General features: G+C 37.7%; 1 long non-coding RNA gene across 1 annotated transcript in view; it reads right to left on the bottom strand.

Annotated features, from left to right (window-relative positions):
* Positions 1–9,886: 9,886 nt before the first annotated feature.
* Positions 9,887–19,723, bottom strand: part of LOC308433875 — a 33,575-nt gene continuing 23,738 nt past the window's right edge. Inside the window, exon 4 of the long non-coding RNA XR_013975456.1 lies at positions 9,887–9,958. This is a non-coding gene — a long non-coding RNA (uncharacterized lncRNA). The remainder of the gene's footprint in view (positions 9,959–19,723) is intronic.

The raw sequence follows: 19,723 nt of genomic DNA on the forward strand, positions 1-19,723 counted from the left end.
GTACACACATACATAAAGATATCACGAGCAATTCGGATACCATTTTTCTCTTTTTAATTTTGCAGTACTATAAATAAAAACTGCTGATAAGTAAATTCAAACTATGATGTCTATTAAGGATCTTAAGATTGGCAAAGATAGACCAGCTTTCTGCAGAAAATAATACAAGTTCTCTTTCATGAAATATCTAAAACACACCACATCTCTATTTGTTTTCCCATTTATTTAAAATTCAAGTTACAATTACTTTTGAATCATTACTTTTTAAACTTTCATTACATATAAAATGAATGAAACATTCATTTTATTATATAACTCACATTACATATGTATAGATACAAATATATTGCTATTCCAGCTTAAATAATGTGATTTGAGCATTATATTTGATACTGACATTACCATTATTTTTCCATAAAAACTCACATTTTTATTTTGCCTCTGCTCTATGTAAGGACAATGTGAATAGAATATCCAGATCTTTTTGTTTGCTACGCAGAGTGCATGGTATACAAAAATCTATTGAGAGAACACATGTGACTTAATATACGTTACAAAAAAGAGTGAGTTTTTTTACTACTCTGCCCAGAGTGGAATTCACATTGTGTTTCTTAATTCCCATAACTTATGAGGAAGTTTTCACATAATGGTTAGAGACTTTGATGGCCTGCATCTGAAGGAAGAGAATAGATTCAATTCCTTTCAGAAAAAACTCACTTAAGTGGTATGAACTCTGATTTCAGGTAGAGCACATCTGCAGATAGAGAATAGGACAATCTATACCATGATAGAATAAGATTACTGGAAAGCTTTTGTTGGTAGCTAATGCCTTTGCTGCTGTTGGAAATCTTTGTCAGTGCTATAATTCCCAGGAGTAACAACCTGTAGGTTAGGCTGAAGTTTGCCACTGCCACAGCAACTACTCCAGTCCCTGCCTGCCTCACTAGCCAGATGCAAAAATGTCTTCTTGTGATGACTGCCCTAGGGCTAGACAACAACCTTTCACAGAGGAATAATTAAATTTCATATTGTTTTAACAAAACACATCAAAGAAACAACTTCATGGGGAAGAATTTTATTGGATTAAGAGTTTTACAAGGTTCATTGTCACTTGATTTCATATGTGTAGACTCTTGTTAGAAAGAGTAGTATGGTGGTAGATGTGTGAGGGAGGTACATCAAGACAGACTGGAAGCAAAGAGAAAAAGGAGCATGAGCCAGGGACAAGGTGTCCTCAGGACATCTGCCTCACCATAGTTTTGTTGGCTCCAGCTAGGCTCAACCTCTTAAAATATCCCCTCACCTCTCAAACCAATACCAACACTTGAGAACAAGTTAATAACACATAACTTTAGAACTGTAAAAGAGCTTCAAGTAATATTAATGCATAGTTAGTGAAAGAAGCAGCCATTGTGAGAAGTTTCAGCTGAATAAAAATTGGGACCAAGGGAATACAGATTCTCGGACTTAATATGAGAGAGTAAATGGTATCAACTGACATGAATGACTGAAAAAGCAGTGCTCTCTTGATCAATAATCTTAGTAAAGTATTTTTTGATATATAATAGATTCAACAACCAGGAAAATAAGTGACTAGAAAAAAAACTTTCAAAAAAGGAAAACCCTGGGCTATGAGGGAAAAGAAAGATATGGCAGGTGGCTAGTATTAAATTTGAATCAATGGTATTTTAATGGAGTGTTTGATTAGTGAAGTGCACACATGATTAGATAACCACAGGCAGAAATCAGTAGAGAGCCAGACTGAAGCTAGAGAGTTCATAGAAAGTTATTGTTTCCATTGGAGGTGAAAGATTTTGAGTTAGAGACAGTATAACATGAGATTTTACTTATTTTTGTTTATGGTGAAATAATGATACAAATAATACCAGTTTAGTATTTTTATCTGTAATGTTCAAATAGTGATACTCCTAATTTAAGTCAAAGCTTAATCTGTAGATAGGCATATTCTAACATTATGTAATTTTTGAAAAAGAACCTTTATAATCATGTTTAAAACTAAAAGATTTTTTTCTTAACCATTGGATACTTTAATCAATGAAGAAATAGTTCTAGTATTGATTATGTAACATTGAAAGAATCATTGAGTATTAGAAGTCATATCAGTGAATGAATAGACATGCCTTTTCTTTCATGGGTGGTAGGATTTGCAATAAGACAGATTTTATTTGCAACTATCAAAAGTTGCAGGATAGAAGTGTGTGATGGCCTTCAAGAGAGATGGGGATGTGCGCTCTAGTTAATTCTGGAAAGTAGTATGAATTGTAAAGTCTTAAATAAAGACTCATAGACATGACAGAAAAACAAACATGGTTTAGGGAGAGGTAGAATGCCAGCCTATATATATAAAATGAACATGGTTAGATTTGCAATGAATTTATTTACTTTTTAATTTTTCTTAATCATTCCATTCGTTTGCATCTCATATGATATGCCACTTCCCATTCACCCCTTCCCCAGGATCCCCACCCACAGTGGCAACAATTTGACTATGTTTTTTACTTTCATTTGTTTCATAGAAGCTTGAGGTATACATAAATAATTTAACAATTTAGTTTTTTTATACCATGTCACTTTAGATAATTTGAATGAAGAACATCATGATACAAGTTTTTCCATGAAGAAACCAATACACAAAGTGCTTGTTATATTGCAAGTATTAGAACTAAGAGAGAACTCTATAGGATTTTGAGTTTAGTAATGCTTTATACAAAGTTCAAGTACTAAACCAATTTAAGTACACTAGTTTTAGTTATTCAATTTTTACATTGGGATTAAATGGCTGATTATGTTGATAACCATCATATGGATATCATGTGTAGTTAGGATAAATGTTTTTGACTTAATGAAGTGAATAGTACCAGAAAATTCCATTGTCTGAAACAAATTTATATTATTTTATTTTATTTTTAACGTTATTTGAAAAAACAAAGATAAATGTACAGATTTTAAGAATTTTTTGCATAAAAGTATACAATACATTTTTGTCAGTAGCTGTTTTTTTTTTTTTTTTAAGGTTTGATAGTGTGATTAAGATCTTACAAGTTACAATGAGCATAAAGTACATGTAAAACAAGATGTAACCTGGAAATAGTCAAAGTTTTCATGGTGTGTAAAGATTTTTTTCTTTTTTTTTACAATGAGCAAACAGTACATATAATACAGTGTGTAACCCGGAATTTGAAAATGTGTTCTTGGTGGGTAACGATTGAGCATGACTTTTTTTTTTTGATTGTTTTGTTTTGTTTGGTTTTCTTTTATTTTCTTTTCTTCTTGGACTTCACACAGTCTGTGAGTTGTTTCTGGGGCAGTGCGAGCCTCTGGGGTTAGCATCTCACTACCAGTGACTGCATATTATGTCTGTTCTTTTGTGACTGGGTTATCTCACTCAGAATGATATTCTCTAGATGCAGCCATTTTCTTAAGAATTTGGTTAAGTCATTGTTTCTGGTGGCTGAGTAGTATTCCATTGTGTAAATGTACCACAATTTTTGTATCCATTCATCTACTGAAAGATATCTGGGTTCTTTCCAGCTTCTGGCTATTATAAATAGAGCTGCTATGAACATTGTGGTGCATATATCTTTGTTGTGTACTAAGGTGTCTCTGGGGTATATGCCCAGAAGTGGAATAGCTGGGTCTTCAGGTAGTATTATGTCCAATTTTCTGAGGTATTGCCAGACTGATTTCCAGAGTGGTTGTATCAGTTTACACCCCCACCAACAGTGGAGAAGTGTTACTCTTTCTCAGCAAACTTGACAGCATCTATTGTCATCTGTGTTTTGGATCTTGGCCAATCTGACTGGTGTGAGGTGGAATCTCAGGGTTGTTTTGATTTGCATTTCCCTGATGGCTAAGGATGTCGAGCACTTCCTCAGATGTTTCTCAGCCATTCGATATTCCTCAACTGAGAACGTTTTGTTTAGCTTTGTACCCCATTTTTAAAAGGGTTGTTTGAGTCTCTGGTGTCTAGCTTTTTGATTTCCTTGTATACCTTGGATATTAGGCCTCTATCTGATGTGGAGTTGGTAAAGATCTTTTCCCACTCTGTTGGCTGCCCTTTTGTTTTCTTGACAATGTCCTTAGCCTTACAGAAATTTTGCAATCTCATTAAGTCCCATTTGTTAATCTTTGACCTTAGAGCTTGAGCCATTGGTGTTTTGTTCAGAAAATTTTCTCCTGTGCCTATGTGTTTTAAGGTTTTCCCTACATTCTCCTCTAATAGTTTCAGTGTATCTGGTTTAATGTGGAGATCTTTGATCCACTTACACTTGAGCTTTGTACAAATAGAAAAGAAAGGGTCTATTTTCATTCTTCTGCATGCTGAGTGCCAGTTGGACCAGCTCCATTTGTTGAATAGGCTGTTCTTTTTCTATTGAATATTTACAGCTCTTTTGTCAAAAATCAGGTGACCACATACATGAGGGCTCATTTCTGGATCTTCTATTCTATTCCATTGATCCACGTGCCTATTTCTGTACCAGTACCATGTAGTTTTCAGCACAATTGCCTTGTAATATAGCTTGAGGTCAGGGATAGCGATTCCCGCAGATGTTTTCTTGTTGTTGAGGATGGATTTCGCTAATCTAGGTCTTTTGTAATTCCATATGAAATTGCACATTGATCTTTCCAATTCCATGAAGAACTTGGTTGGAATTTTGATGGGGATTGCATTGAATCTGTAGGTTGTTTTTGGTAAGATGGCCATTTTTAAAATGTTGATTTTTCCAATTCATGAGGATGGGAGATCTTTCCATTTTCTGAGATCATCCTCAATTTCCTTCTTTAGAGGTTTGAAGTTCTTGTCATACAGGTCCTTCACTTGCTTAGTTAGAGTCACACCAAGGTATTTCATAGCTTTTGTGACTATTGTGAAGGGTACCTTTTCCCTAATTTCTTTCTCCGCATGTTTGTCCTATGAGTATAGGAAGGCTACTGATTTCTTTGTGTTAATTTTGTATTCAGCCACTTTGCCTAACTTGTTTATTAGCTGTAGGAGTTCTCTGGTGGAATTTTTGGGGTCACATAATTACACTATCATGTCATCTTCAAAGAGTGATGTTTTTACCTCTTTCTTTCTGATTTGTATCCCCTTGATCTCCTTTTGCTGTCTAATTGCTCCAGCCAGGACTTCCAGTACTATGTTGAAAAAGTAGGGGAAAATGGGCAGCCTAGTCGAGTCCCTGATTTTTTTGGGATTGCTTCAAGTTTCCCACCGTTAAGTTTGATGTTGGCTGTTGGTTTGCTGTATATTTCTTTTATTATGTTTAGGTATGGACTTGGATTCTTGTTCTTTTCAGGACTTTTAACATGAAGGGGTGTTGAATTTTGTCAAATGCTTTCTCAGCATCTATTGAGATGACCATGTGATTTTGTTCTTTGAGTTTGTTTATATGGTGGATTACATTGTTGGATTTCCTTATATTAAACCATCCCTGTATCCCAAGAATGAAGCCTACTTGGTCATGGTGAATGATCATTTGATGTGTTCTGGGATTCGGTTTGCAAGGATTTTGTTGAGTATTTTTGCATCAATGTTCATAAGTGAGATTGGTCTGAAGTTCTCTTTCCTTGTAGGGTCTTTGTGTGGTTTAGATACGAGAGTTATTGTAGCCTCAAAAAATGAGTTAGGTAGTATTCCATCTGATTCTATCTTGTGGAATAGTTTGTTGAGTATTGGTGTTATGTCATCAATAAATGTCTGATAAAATTCTGCACTGAACCTGTCTGGACCTGCGCTTTTTTTTTTTTTTTTTTTTTGGTTGGGAGGCTTTTGATGACTTCTTCTATTTCTTTAGGTGTAATGGGATTATTTAGATGGTTTACTTGGTCCTGGTTTAACTTTCGGATCTTGTATCTTTCTAGGAATTCTTCCATTTCCTCCAGATTTTCCACCTTTGTGGAGTATAGGTTTTTGTAGTAGAATCTGATGATTTCTTGAATTTCCTCAGTTTCAGTTGTTATGTCTCGACTTTCCTTTCTGATTTTTTAATTTGTATACTCTCTCTTTGCCCTCTAGTTAGTCTGGCTAAGGGTTTATCAATCTTGTTGATTTTCTCAAAGAACCAGCCCTTTGTTTTGTTGATTTTTTCAATGCTTCTTATTGTTTCTATTTGGTCTATTTCTGCCCTAATTTTGATTATTTCTTGCCATCTACTCTTCTTGGAAATATCTGCTTCCTTTTGTTCTAGTGCATTTAGCTGTGCATTCATTTTGCTGATGTAAGCTCTCTCCAGTTTCTTTTTGGAAGCACTTAGGGCTATGAGTTTTCCTCTCAGTACTGCTTTCATTGTATCTCATAGGTTTGGGCATGTTGTGTTTTAATTTCCGTTGAATTCTAAAAAATCCTTAATTCCTTTTTTTATTTCTTCTTTGACCCTGCTATCGTTTAACAGAGTGTTGTTCAGTTGACCAGCCGTAGACCATGGTGATCTGAGAGGATGCATGGGAGTAGTTCAATCTTCTTATATCGATGTAGGCTCGTTCTGTGTCCAATTATCTGGTCAATTTTTGAGAAGGTGCCATGGGGTGATGAGAAGAAAGAGTATTCTTTTACTTTAGGATGATATGTTCTGTAGATATCTATTAATTCCAGTTGGTTCAAAGTCTCTGCTATTTTTGCAGTGTCCTTGTTCAGTTTCTGTTTCCCTGATTGGTGAGAGTGGGGTATTAAAGTCTCCCACTATTATTGTATGGGGTGAAATGTATTTTTTGATCTTTAGTAGGGTTTCTTTTATGAATATCGGTGCTTTTTTATTTGGAGCATATATGTTAAGGATTGAGAGCTCCTCCTGACAGATTTCCCTGGTAATGAGTAAAAAGTGTCCTTCCTTATCTTTTTTGGTAACTTTTAGTTGGAAATTTCCTTTATTCGATATTAGAATAGCCACTCCAGCTTGCTTCTTGGGGCTGTTTGCTTGGAAGTTTTTTTCCCACCCTTTTCCTCTGAGATAGTGTCTGTCTTTGTCTCTGAGATGAGTTTCTGGTATGCAGCAAAATGCTGGATTTTGTTTATGTATCCAGTCTGATAGCCTATGTCTCTTTATTGGGGAGTTGAGTCCATTTATGTTAATAGATATCAAGGAATAGTTGTTTGTGTTTCCTGCTATTATTGCTTTAGTGTGTTGAGTTGTGTCTCTGTCTTTTTCTTCTTTTGTTTTTCTTGCTTAGGAGTTTTTCTTGTTTTTAGTAGGATGTATTTCCCCTCATTATATTGGGTTTTTCACCTATAATTCGTTTTAGTGCTGGGTTTGTGGTCAGTTATTGTGTAAATTTAGATTTGTCTTGGAATATCTTCATCTCTCCATCTATGGATTTTGATAGTTTTGCTGGGTATAGCAGTTTGGGCTGGCACTTGTGCTCTCTTAGGGTCTGCATGATGTCTGTCCAGGCTCTTCTAGCTTTCATAGTCTCTGTTGAGAAATCGGGTGTGATTCTGATTGTTCTGCCTTTACATGTTACCTGACCTTTTTTCCTTACTGCTTTTAGTATTCTTTCTTTGCTTTGGGTATTAGTGTTTTGACTATCATGTGTCGGGAGGTATTTGTTTTCTGGTCCAACCTATTTGGAGTTCTGAAGGCTTCTTTTATGCTCGTGGTCATCTCATTCTTAAGGGTAGGGAAGTTTACTTCTCTGATTTTGTTGAAGATATTTACTTTGCATCTTAGTTGATACTCTTCTCCCTTTTCTATTCCTATTATCCTTAGGTTTGGTCTTCTCATTTTGTCCTGGATGTCCTGGACATTTTGGGTTAGGACCTTTTTGTTTTTTGCATCTTCTCTGGCTATTTTGTCTATGTTTACAATGTTGTCTTCTGCCCCCGAGATTCCCTCTTCTATCTCTTATAGTTTGTTGGAAATCCTTTCTTCTGTGACTCCTGATTTCTTTTTTAGGTGTTCTACCTCTAGAGTTATCTCTTTTAGTGTTTTCTTTATTGTGTCAATTTCTGTTTTAAATTTCCTCTTCCATTCCTTTATGTCTTTGGTTATGTTTTCCTCTAGTTCTTTGAGTTCTGGAGTGTTTTTCTTGTTTCCTCTTTAAAAGCTTCTGAATCTTTTTGCTTTTCCTCCTGTTCTTGTTTAAGTATCTCTATCAGCATCTTGAGGTATGATTTCAGGTCTGTGTCTTCTTTTTCTGGAGTGTTTGGCATTCCAATGTTGCCGTTATGGGAGAGCTGGGTTCTGGTGTTGCCAGGTTGTCTTGGTTTTCTTGGGATATACTCTTTCGCTTTCCTCTTGCCATTTTGTTGTCAGTGATATGTTCTTATCTTTCTCTTATTTCTGGTCTATGATCCTGGATCTCCACTGGTCCAGGTGGCAGATGGTCTGAGCCCTGTTCTGTGCCCCAAAGCCAACGGGTGGAAGCAGTGCAGGGGTGGGTTTTTTTTTTGTGTGCACTCTGCAGAGCTCTCTGCTCCCTTGTTGCCCAGATCTCGTACTCACCAGTCTTTAAAACTTTAGAAACTGCTGGTCCGGGTGGCAGATGGACCAAGCCTTGTTCTGCGTCCCTGAAACAATTTTAAAACCAGATAATTCATATGAAACAAACCCGTGCTTCTCTTCCCAGTTGTGTGTGGGGGCTGAAACACAGTACAGAAAAAATAGAAGCATACCAATGCCTCAATCCTACACATTGTAAGAGAATAAAAGTTTAATTTAGAGACTAAAGAACCATGAATTCCATTATATTGAGAAAAGCTGTTTAGAAGTTATACACTCTTTTCTTTAAAGGTTTCATATCTGTACAGAAGTGAATTTCACTCTCCCAGATTATATCAACCTCCAATAGCTCCTTATCCAGGAGTGGGCTTTGTAAGTTTCTACCCAGTCAATTCTTGGACCTTAATCAGCTTTGTTCTGTGCAGAGTTTAAGTAGCTATCGATGCTTTGAGTTCATTATAGGACATGCATATCATATCAAAACAATAAAAATTCACCATTCTCCTTCTCATCCTCTGGCTCTTACATTCTTTCCATGTCTTCTTTAATAATGATCCTGAAGCAATTAGAGGCAGTTATATAGATAATCCATTTGAGCACCAAACCTGGGTCCTCTGGAAGAACCCTATGTACTCTTAACTACTGAGTGACATCTCCAAATGTTGCTTCATACTTTTCTTAATTTAATTTTTTATTCACTTTTATCCTGCTCACTGTCCCTTTGCCAATCACCCCCTTATAATTCTTTTTTCATTCTCTTCATCTCCTCCTTCTTCCATCTCCCTCCTTTACTCCTCTGAGTGGGTGGATCTCTTCTAGGTATCCCTCTACACTAAAACTTCAAGTCTCTGTGAGGCTAGGCCCTTCCTCTCTCATTGATGCCAGAAAAGGCATCCCAGCCAGTAGAATGAACCACATGTACAGGCAACAGTCTTCAGGATAACCCCCATTCCAGTTTTTCAGGACCCATGTGAAGGTCAAGCTGAACATCTGCTACATATGTCCAGGGAGTCCTAGGTCCAGCCTGTGTATGTTTGTTGCTTGGTGGATCAGTCTCTGAAACCTCAAAACGTCCAGGCTAGTTGATTCTGTTTGTCTTAATGTGGAGTTCCTAGCCTCTTTAGGTCCTGAAATCCTTCCTCCTATTCTTTCATAAGAATCCCCAAGGTCCATCTACTCTTTGGCTGTGGGGATTCTGTATCTGTGTGAGTCAGCTGCTGGCTGGAGCCTTTCAAAGGACAACATGCTCCTGTCTCAAAGAATAAAAGAAATCTGAGAAAAAAGAATGAAGTCAGAGAAAAGAGAAAGAAACTAAATTAAAAAATTATTTCAAAAGCAAAACATAAAAAAAAACCCAAAAATCAAACACAGTTGATTCCCAGCCACATAATATCAATCCCATAATAATGTCCTCTAATAAATGACCTGGTTGTGGCAATCTGCATCCATTCCATCTGCTGCTGATGACAGCCTCTCTGATGATGACTTGATAGAACACGAATCTATAAATATAGAAGAGTATCATTAGGAGCCATCAATATTATTTTTCAGACCAATGTTGTTTAGTTTTACCCTAGGTTTCTGGGCTATCTAGTCTCTGGCTTAGATACCCAAGAAGTGTTAGGCATGGGTTCTATCTCATACAGTGGACCTTAAGTCAAATCAGAAATTGGTTAGCAACTTACACAAATTACATCACACTAGCATATATAAGATGCACAGCCAGATATTATGTGGAGACAGAGAGTCTAAACAATCAAATTTTTCTTATCTGAGCTCAGGGAATCTAGTGGAAGAAGAGCCACCAGAGGGGATAGAGGACACCAGGAGTACAAAGCCCTTTGAATCAATTAAGAAAGGTATATACAAATATAAAGACCTTATAGATACAAAGCTGCAAGCACAGGACCAGCATGAGTTTGCTCTAGGTCCTCTGTGAATATATTATAGGTATTAGCTTAGTACTTTTATGGGACTCTAGACTTTGAGAATCAGGTGGATATATATATCCAGGGAGGCAGGCCTGGGGAGACTGTGCTGTGAGTAGCCGGGTCGCAGAGAGGTCTGGGCTGAGCACATGGAAAGTGCACCACCCCCATTGATTCATGGGAGCAGGAACTCTGCTGAGGGACTCGGTTTCTACCTGGAGGGCCTGTGAGTGTGGACCAAACTCTCAGGCCATCTGCCACCAGGAACAGTAGATATTCAGGGACACATGCAAGGTACACGGGAGAGATAGGAACCAATCACTGACAACAAGACCACATATATTCACAGACAACAAAATGGCAGGAGGAAAGCCAAAGAACTTACCCAATGGAAACCAAGACAATCTGGCAACAACAGAACTCAGCTCTCCCATACAGCAAACAGCAGAATGTCAAACCCCCCAGAAACAGAAAACTCAGACCCGAAATCATACCTCAAGATGATGATAGAGATAATTAAACAAGAACAGGAGGAAAAACATAAAGAAATAAAAGCTTATAAAGAGGAAAAGAGAAAAATCTCAAAGAACTCAAAGAACTAGAGGAAAGCAGAACCAAAGAGATGAAGGAATGGAAGAAGGAATTTAAAATGGAAATGGAAACAATAAAGAAAACACTAAAAGAGACAACTCTGGAGGTAAAAAACATAAAAAAGAAATAAATAGTCACAGATGCAAGCATCTCCAACAGACTACAAGAAATGGAAGAGAGAATCTTGGGGGCCGAAGACAACATTGAAATCATAGACAAAACAGTCAGAGAAGATGCAAAAACCAAAAAGCTCCTAACCCAAAAATGTCCAGGAGCTCGAGGACACAATGAGAAGACCAAACCTAAGGATAATAGGAATAGAAGAGGGTGATGAATATCAGCTAAGAAGCGCGGTAAATATCTTCAACAAAATCATAGAAGAAAACTTTCCTACCCTTAAGAATAAGATGACCACAAGCATAAAAGAAGCCTACAGAACTCCAAATAGAGTGGAACAGAAAAGAAATTTCTCCAGAAACATAATGGTCAAAATGCTAAGTGCACAAAGCAAAGAATGATTACTAACAGGAGTAAGGGAAAAATGTCAGGTAACATATAAAGACAAACCAATCAGAATCACAATGGATTTCTCAACAGAGATTATGAAAGCTAGAAGAGCCTGGACAGACATCATGAGGACCCTAAGAGAGCACAAGTGCCAGCCCAAGCTGCTATACGCAGCAAAACTCTCAATCACCATAGATGGAGACACGAAGATATTCCAGGACAAAATTAAATTTACAAAGTATCTGACCACAAACCCAGCACTAGAACATATTATAGGTAGAAAACCAAATACAAGGAGGTAAAGTACATTCGAGCAAGAATAGGAAAATACCTAAGCAAGAAAACCAAAAGAAGAAAGGCACATAGGCACAATTCTACATATAAAAGCAAAAATAGCAGGAAACAGCAACCACTATTCCTTAATATCTGTTAACATAAATGGACTCAATTCCCAAATAAAACAACATAGGCTATCAGACTGGATACATAAACATAATCCAGTATTTTGCTGCATACAGAAAAATCATCTCAGAAAGAAAGACAGACACTATCTCAGAGTAAAAGGTTGGGAAAAAAACCTATCAAGCAAATGGCCCCAAAAAGCAAGATGCAGTGGCCATTCTAATATTGAATAAAGTAGATTTTTAAACCAATAGTTATCAAAAAGATAAGGAAGGACACTTTTTACTCATTACAGGGAAACTTTGTCAGGAGGAACTCTCAGTCTTTAACATATATGCTCCAAACACAAGAGCACTCATATTCAAAAAAGAAACCCTACTAAAGGTCAAAAAATACGACCAGCCGGAAAGGCGGCTCCAGCCAGAAAGGCGGCTCGTACAGGCTGAGCAACTGGTGAGTGGGAGACCTAGGCTGCGGGGGAGCAGAGGGATCTCTGCGGAGTGCACACGGAAAGGGCACCCCCTGCCCTGACCTGCCCTGTCCTCCCCGATCCAGTAACCGTGAACAGATCTTAGGAACTTCTGTTCCCACCCGGAGACGACTTCAGGTCGCAGAGCAGAGCCTGGCCCAACCACCAGCCGGAAAGGCGGCTCGTACAGGCTGAGCTACTGTGACCAGGAACAAATCTTAGGAACATCTGTTCCCACCCGGAGGTGACTTCAGTACGCAGAGCAGAGCCTGGCCCAGCTGCCACCCGGAACCTGGGCTGCTGGGAAGTAGAGAGATCTCTGAGGAGTGCACACGGAAAGTGTACCAGGGACACAGACCAGATACAAGGGAAAGGCAAGAACATATCACTGACAACAAAATGGCAAGAGGAAAGAGAAAGAGTATATCCCAAGGAAACCAAGACAATCTAGCAACACCAGAACCCAGCTCTCCGATAGTAGCAAACATAGGAATTCCAAAAACTCCAGAGAAAGAAGACACAGACCTGAAAACATGCCTCAAGACGCTGATAGAGTTACTTAAACAAGAAAGGGAGGAAAAGCAAAAAGATTCAGAAGCTTTTAAAGAAGAAACAAGAAAAACACTCAAAGAACTCAAAGAACGAGACGAAAACAGAACCAAGGAAATAAAGGAATGGAAGAGGGAAATTAAAACAGAAATTGACACAATAAAAAAAGCGCTAAAAGAGATAACCCTAGAGTCAGAACACCAAAAAAGGAAATCAGGAGTCACAGAAGCAAGCATTTCCAACAGATTACAAGAGATCGAGGAGAGAATCTCGGGGGCAGAAGACAACATTGCAAACATAGACAAAACAGCCAGAGAAGATGCAAAAAACAAAAAGGTCCTAACCCAAAATGTCCAGGAAATACAAGACACAATGAGAAGACCGAACCTAAGGATAATAGGAATAGAAGAGGGAGAAGAGTATCAACTAAGAGGCACAGTAAATATCTTCAACAAAAACATAGAAGAAAACTTCCCTACCCTCAAGAATGAGATGACCACGAGCATAAAAGAAGCCTTCAGAACTCCAAATAGGTTGGACCAGAAAAGAAATACCTCCCGACACATAATAGTAAAAACATCAAGTGCCCAAAGTAAAGAAAGAATACTAAAAGCAGTAAGGGAAAAAGGTCAGGTAACTTATAATGGCAGACCAATCAGACTCACACCCGATTTCTCAGCAGAGACTATGAAAGCTAGAAGAGCCTGGACAGACATCATGCACTCCTTAAGAGAGCACAAGTGCCAGCCCAAGCTGCTATACCCAGCAAAACTATCAATCACCATCGATGGAGAGACAAAGATATTTCAAGACAAATCAAAATTCACACAATATATGACCACAAACCCAGCACTACAACGAATTACAGGTGGAAAACCCAATACAAGGAGGGAAAATACAGCCTAGTAAAAACAAGAAAACTCCTAAACAAGAAAACTAAAAAAAGAAAAAAAAAACACGGACACAACTCAACCCAAAAAAGCAAAAATGGCAGGATACAGAAACAATTATTCCTTGATATCTATTAACATAAATGGGCTCAACTCCCCAATAAAGAGACACAGACTATCAGACTGGATACATAAACAAAATCCAGCCTTTTGCTGCATACAGGAAACTCATCTCAGAGACAGAGACAGACACTATCTCACAGTAAAAGGGTGGGAAAAAAACTTCCAAGCAAACAGCTCCAAGAAGAAAGCTGGAGTGGCTATTATAATATCGAATAAAGTAAATTTCCAACCAAAAGTTATCAAAAAAGATAAAGAAGGACACTTTTTACTCATTACCAGGGAAATCTGTCAGGAGGAACTCTCAATCCTTAACATATATGCTCCAAATAAAAAATCACCCACATTTATAAAAGAAACTCTACTAAAGCTCAAAAAATACATTTCACCCCACACAATAATAGTGGGAGACTTTAACACCCCACTCTCACCAATGGACAGATCAGGGAAACAAAAACTGAACAAGGACACTGCAAAACTAGCAGAGACTTTGAACCAACTAGAATTAATAGATATATACAGAACATACTATCCTAAAGTAAAAAAATACACCTTCTTCTCACCACCCCATGGCACCTTCTTGAAAATTGACCACATAATTGGACACAGAACGAGCCTTCATCGATATAAGAAGATTGAAATACTCCCATGCATCCTCTCAGATCACCATGGTCTACGGCTGGTCTTTAACAACAACAAAGACAACAAAATGCCCACATACACATGGAAACTAAACAACACTCTGCTAAAGGATAGCAGGGTCAAAGAAGAAATAAAGAAAGAAATTAAGGATTTTCTAGAATTCAACGAAAACGAAAACACAACATACCCAAACCTATGGGATGCAATGAAAGCAGTATTGAGAGGAAAACTCATTGCTCTAAGTGCTTCCAAGAAGAAACTGGAGAGAGCTCACATCAGCAACCTGACAGCACAGCTAAAAGCCCTAGAACAAAAGGAAGCAGATTTACCCAAAAAGAGTAGACGGCAAGAAATAATCAAAATTAGGGCAGAAATAGACCAAATAGAAACAAAAAAAAAAACATTGAAAAAATCAACAAAACAAAGAGTTTGTTCTTTGAGAAAATCAACAAGATTGATAAACCCCTAGCCAGACTAACTAAAGGGCAAAGAGAGAGTATCCAAATTAACAAAATCAGAAAGGAAAGTGGTGACATAACAACTGAAACTAAGGAAATTCAAGAAATCATCAGATCCTACTACAAAAACTTATACTCCACAAAATTGGAAAATCTGGAGGAAATGGACGAATTCCTAGACAGATACAAGGTACCAAAGTTGAACCAGGACCAAGTAAACCATCTAAATAACCCTATAACACCTAAAGAAATAGAAGAAGTCATCAAAAGCCTCCCAACCAAAAAAAGCCCAGGTCCAGACGGGTTCAGTGCAGAATTTTATCAGACATTTATTGGGGATATAACACCAATATTCACCAAGCTATTCCAAAGGATAGAATCAGATGGAATATTACCCAACTCATTTTTTGAGGCTACAATAACCCTCGTACCTAAGCCACACAAAGACCCTACAAGGAAAGAGAACTTCAGACCAATCTCACTTATGAACATTGATGCAAAAATACTCAACAAAATCCTTGCAAACCGAATCCAAGAACACATCAAAACCATCATTCATCATGACCAAGTAGGCTTCATCCCTGGGATGCAGGGATGGTTTAACATAAGGAAATCCATCAATGTAATCCACCATATAAACAAACTTAAAGACCAAAATCACATGGTCATCTCACTAGATGCTGAGAAAGCATTCGACAAAATCCAACACCCCTTCATGTTAAAAGTCCTGGAAAGAACAGGAATCCAAGGCCCATATTTAAACATAATAAAAGCAATATACAGCAAACCAACAGCCAACGTCAAACTTAATGGCGAGAAACTTGAAGCAATCCCACTAAAATCAGGGACTCGACAAGGCTGCCCACTCTCTCCCTACTTATTCAACATAGTACTGGAAGTCCTGGCTGGAGCAATTAGACAGCAAAAGGAGATCAAGGGGATACAAATCGGAAAGGAAGAGATAAAAACATCACTCTTTGCCGATGACATGATAGTGTACTTGAGTGACCCCAAAAATTCCACCAGAGAACTCCTACAGCTGATAAACAAGTTCAGCAAAGTGGCCGGATACAAAATTAACTCAAACAAATCAGTAGCATTCCTATACTCAAAAAACAAACATGTGGAGAAAGAAATTGGGGAAAAGGTACCCTTCACAATAGTTACAAAAGCTATGAAATACCTTGGTGTGACTCTAACTAAGGAAGTGAAGGACCTGTATGACAAGAACTTCAAACCTCTGAAGAAAGAAATTGAGGAGGATCTCAGAAAATAGAAAGATCTCCCATGCTCATGGATTGGAAAGATCAACATCTTAAAAATGGCCATCCTACCAAAAGCAATCTACAGATTCAATGCAATCCCCATCAAAATTCCAACCCAGTTCTTCATGGAATTGGAAAGATCAATGTGCAATTTCATCTGCAATAACAAAAGACCTAGAATAGCGAAAACCATCCTCAACAACAAAAAAACATCAGCGGGAATCACTATCCCTGACCTCAAGCTATATTACAAGGCAATTGTGCTGAAAACTGCATGGTACTGGTACAGAAATAGGCAAGTGGATCAATGGAATAGAATAGAAGATTCAGAAATGAGCCCTCATGTATATGGTCACCTGATTTTTGACAAAGGAGCAGTAAACATTCAATGGAAAAAGGACAGCCTATTCAACAAATGGTGCTGGTCCAACTGGCACTCAACATGCAAAAGAATGAAAATAGACCCGTTCTTATCTCCTTGTACAAAGCTCAAGTGTAAGTGGATTAAAGATCTCCACATTAAACCTGATACACTGGAATTATTAGATGAGAAAGTAGGGAAAACCTTAGAACACATAGGCACAGGAGAAAATTTCCTAAACAAAACACCAATGGCTCAAGCTCTAAGGTCAAAGATTAACAAATGGGACTTAATGAGATTGCAAAGTTTCTGTAAGGCTAAGGACATCGTCAAGAAAACAAAACGGCAACCAACAGAATGGGAAAAGATCTTTACCAACACCACATCAGATAGAGGCCTAATATCTAAGGTGTACAAGGAACTCAAAAAGCTCGACACCAGAGAATCAAATAACCCTATTAAAAAATCTTGTACAGAGCTAAACAAATCTTTTTCAGTTGAGGAACTCTGAATGGCCGAAAAACATCTGAGGAAGTGCTCGACATCCTTAGCCATCAGGGAAATGCAAATCAAAACAACCCTAAGATTCCACCTCACTCCAGTCAGATTGGCCAAGATCCAAAACTCAGATGACAGCAGATGCTGGCGAGGCTGCGGAGAAATAGGAACACTTCTCCACTGTTGGTGGGGTTGCAAGCTAATACAACCACTCTGGAAATCGGTCTGGCGATACCTCAGAAAATTGGATATAGTACTACCTGAAGATCCAGCTATTCCACTTCTGGGCATATACCCCAGAGACACTTTAATACACAACAAAGATATATGCACCACAATGTTCATAGTGGCTCTATTTATAATGGCCAGAAGCTGGAAGGAACCCAGATGTCCTTCAGAAGACGAATGGATACAAAAATTGTGGTACACATACACAATGGAATACTACTCAGCCACCAGAAACAATGACTTAACCAAATTCTTAAGAAAATGGCTGCATCTAGAGAAGATCATCCTGAGTGAGATAACCCAGTCACAAAAGAACAGACATAATATGCAGTCACTGATAGTGGGATGCTAACCCCAGAGGCTTGCACTCCCCCAGAAACAACTCACAGACTGTATGAAGTCCAAGAAATAAAGAAAACAAAAACTATACATATATTCACAAAACAAGAAGACTTTGACTATTTCCATGTTGCGTTTTGTTTTGCATGTACTTTACGCTTATTGCAACTAGTACGTTTTCAATGCATACTGTCAAGCCCTTGAAAAAAATCAAGTACCGACTAAAAAACATATTCACATGGTTTTATGTAAAATTTATTTTAATGTCTGAAAAAACAGTACTGACAAAAATGTATAATTTTAAGCAAAAAATGTTTAAAATCTTTACATCTATCTTTGTTTTGAAAAATAAAATCGTTCAAAAAAAAAAGATTTTCATATATATATACACACAAAAAAAAAAAAAAAAAAAGAGACATATTGTCAAAGGCTGTCACTGAGAATTTGACCCTGACAGAGAGATTCCAGAAAGGCTTTCTTAAATAAGTGATGCTGAGACTAAGAGCTGTGGGTTGAGTAAGAGACAAACGACACAACAAAAACATTGATAATGTCACGCCTAACGTTCTTAAAGAAGATCTGTGTGGGTGAAGCAGGTGGGAGGCCATTTGTAACTCTGGATGCATTGTAATGATTTTTATAAATGTGCACACTGTGGTAGGAAGTCATTAGGTGACTGATGGTCTGGCCTAGCACTTCTTATACCTGCATAACAAATCACCACACTTACAGCAGCAAGAACCAGCACACATTAATAGTCTAGGCGTTTCTATGGGTCAGGAGTCCATGCATGGTTTAGTTAAATCTTTGCTAAGATGCTCACAGGTTTCGTTGCTGTGAGCTAGGGTTCATTCTTTCCTGAAAGCTGGGCTAGGGAAAAATCACTTCCAAAGCTCTTTCAGGTTATTGGCAGAATGTATACACTTTAGTTACAGGTCTGAGGGTTCTACTTTCTTTTAGATTATCAGCCAGGTGCTTTCCTTTGTGTCCTAGAGCCCACCAGCAATTATGAGTTACAACACCCTTAGCACAGATATTCAGCACTGAGTGTTCTTTTCCAAGGCAAGGAAGAGAATCTCTGTCTCTTCAGTTGCTTAAAATGGAATCTTGTTGTATGCAATAAAATTAAAAAAAAAAATACATTGCGCCCCCACAATAATAGTGGGAGACCTCAACACCCCACTATCATCAATGGTAAGATCATCGAAACAGAAACTGAACAAGGATACAGTGAAACTAACAGCAGTTATGAACCAGTTGGAATTACTAGACATCTACAGTACATTTCATACTAAAAGAAAAGAATACACCTTCTTCTCAGCACCTCAAGGCACCTTCTCCAAAATTGACTATACAATCGGTCACAGAACAAGCCTCAATAGATATAAGAAGACTGAAAGACTCCCATGCATCCTACAAGATCACCATGGTCTAAGGCTTTAATAACAACAAAGACAACAAAAAGCCGATATATACATGGAAACTAAACAATACTCTATTAAATGACACCATGGACAGAGAAGAAATAAAGACCCCAAAAAATTCCACCAGAGAACTTCTACAGCACATAAACAAGTTCAGCAATGTGGCTGGATATAAAATTAGCTCAAAGAAATCAGTAGCCTGCCTCTACTCAAAGGACAAACATGTGGAGAAAGAAATTAGGGAAAAGATACCCTTCACATTAGTCACAAACAATATGAAATACCTTGGTGTGACTTTAACTAAGCAAGTTAATGACCTGTATGTCAAGAATCTCAAATCTCTACAGAAGGAAATCAAGCAAGATCTCAGAAAATGGAATGATCTCCCATGCTCATGGATTGGAAGGATTAACACTGTAAAAATGGTTATCTTAATAAAAGCAATAGACAGATTCAATGCAATCCCCATCAATATTCCAAACCAATTCTTCATAGAATTGGAAAGAGCAATGTGCAATTTCATCTGAAATAACAAAAGACCTAGAATAGCAAAATCCATTTTCAACAACAAGAAAACATCTGTGAGAATCACCATC

Source organism: Micromys minutus, assembly GCF_963924665.1.
Source record: "Micromys minutus genome assembly, chromosome: 21".
Classification (NCBI taxonomy): domain Eukaryota; kingdom Metazoa; phylum Chordata; class Mammalia; order Rodentia; family Muridae; genus Micromys; species Micromys minutus.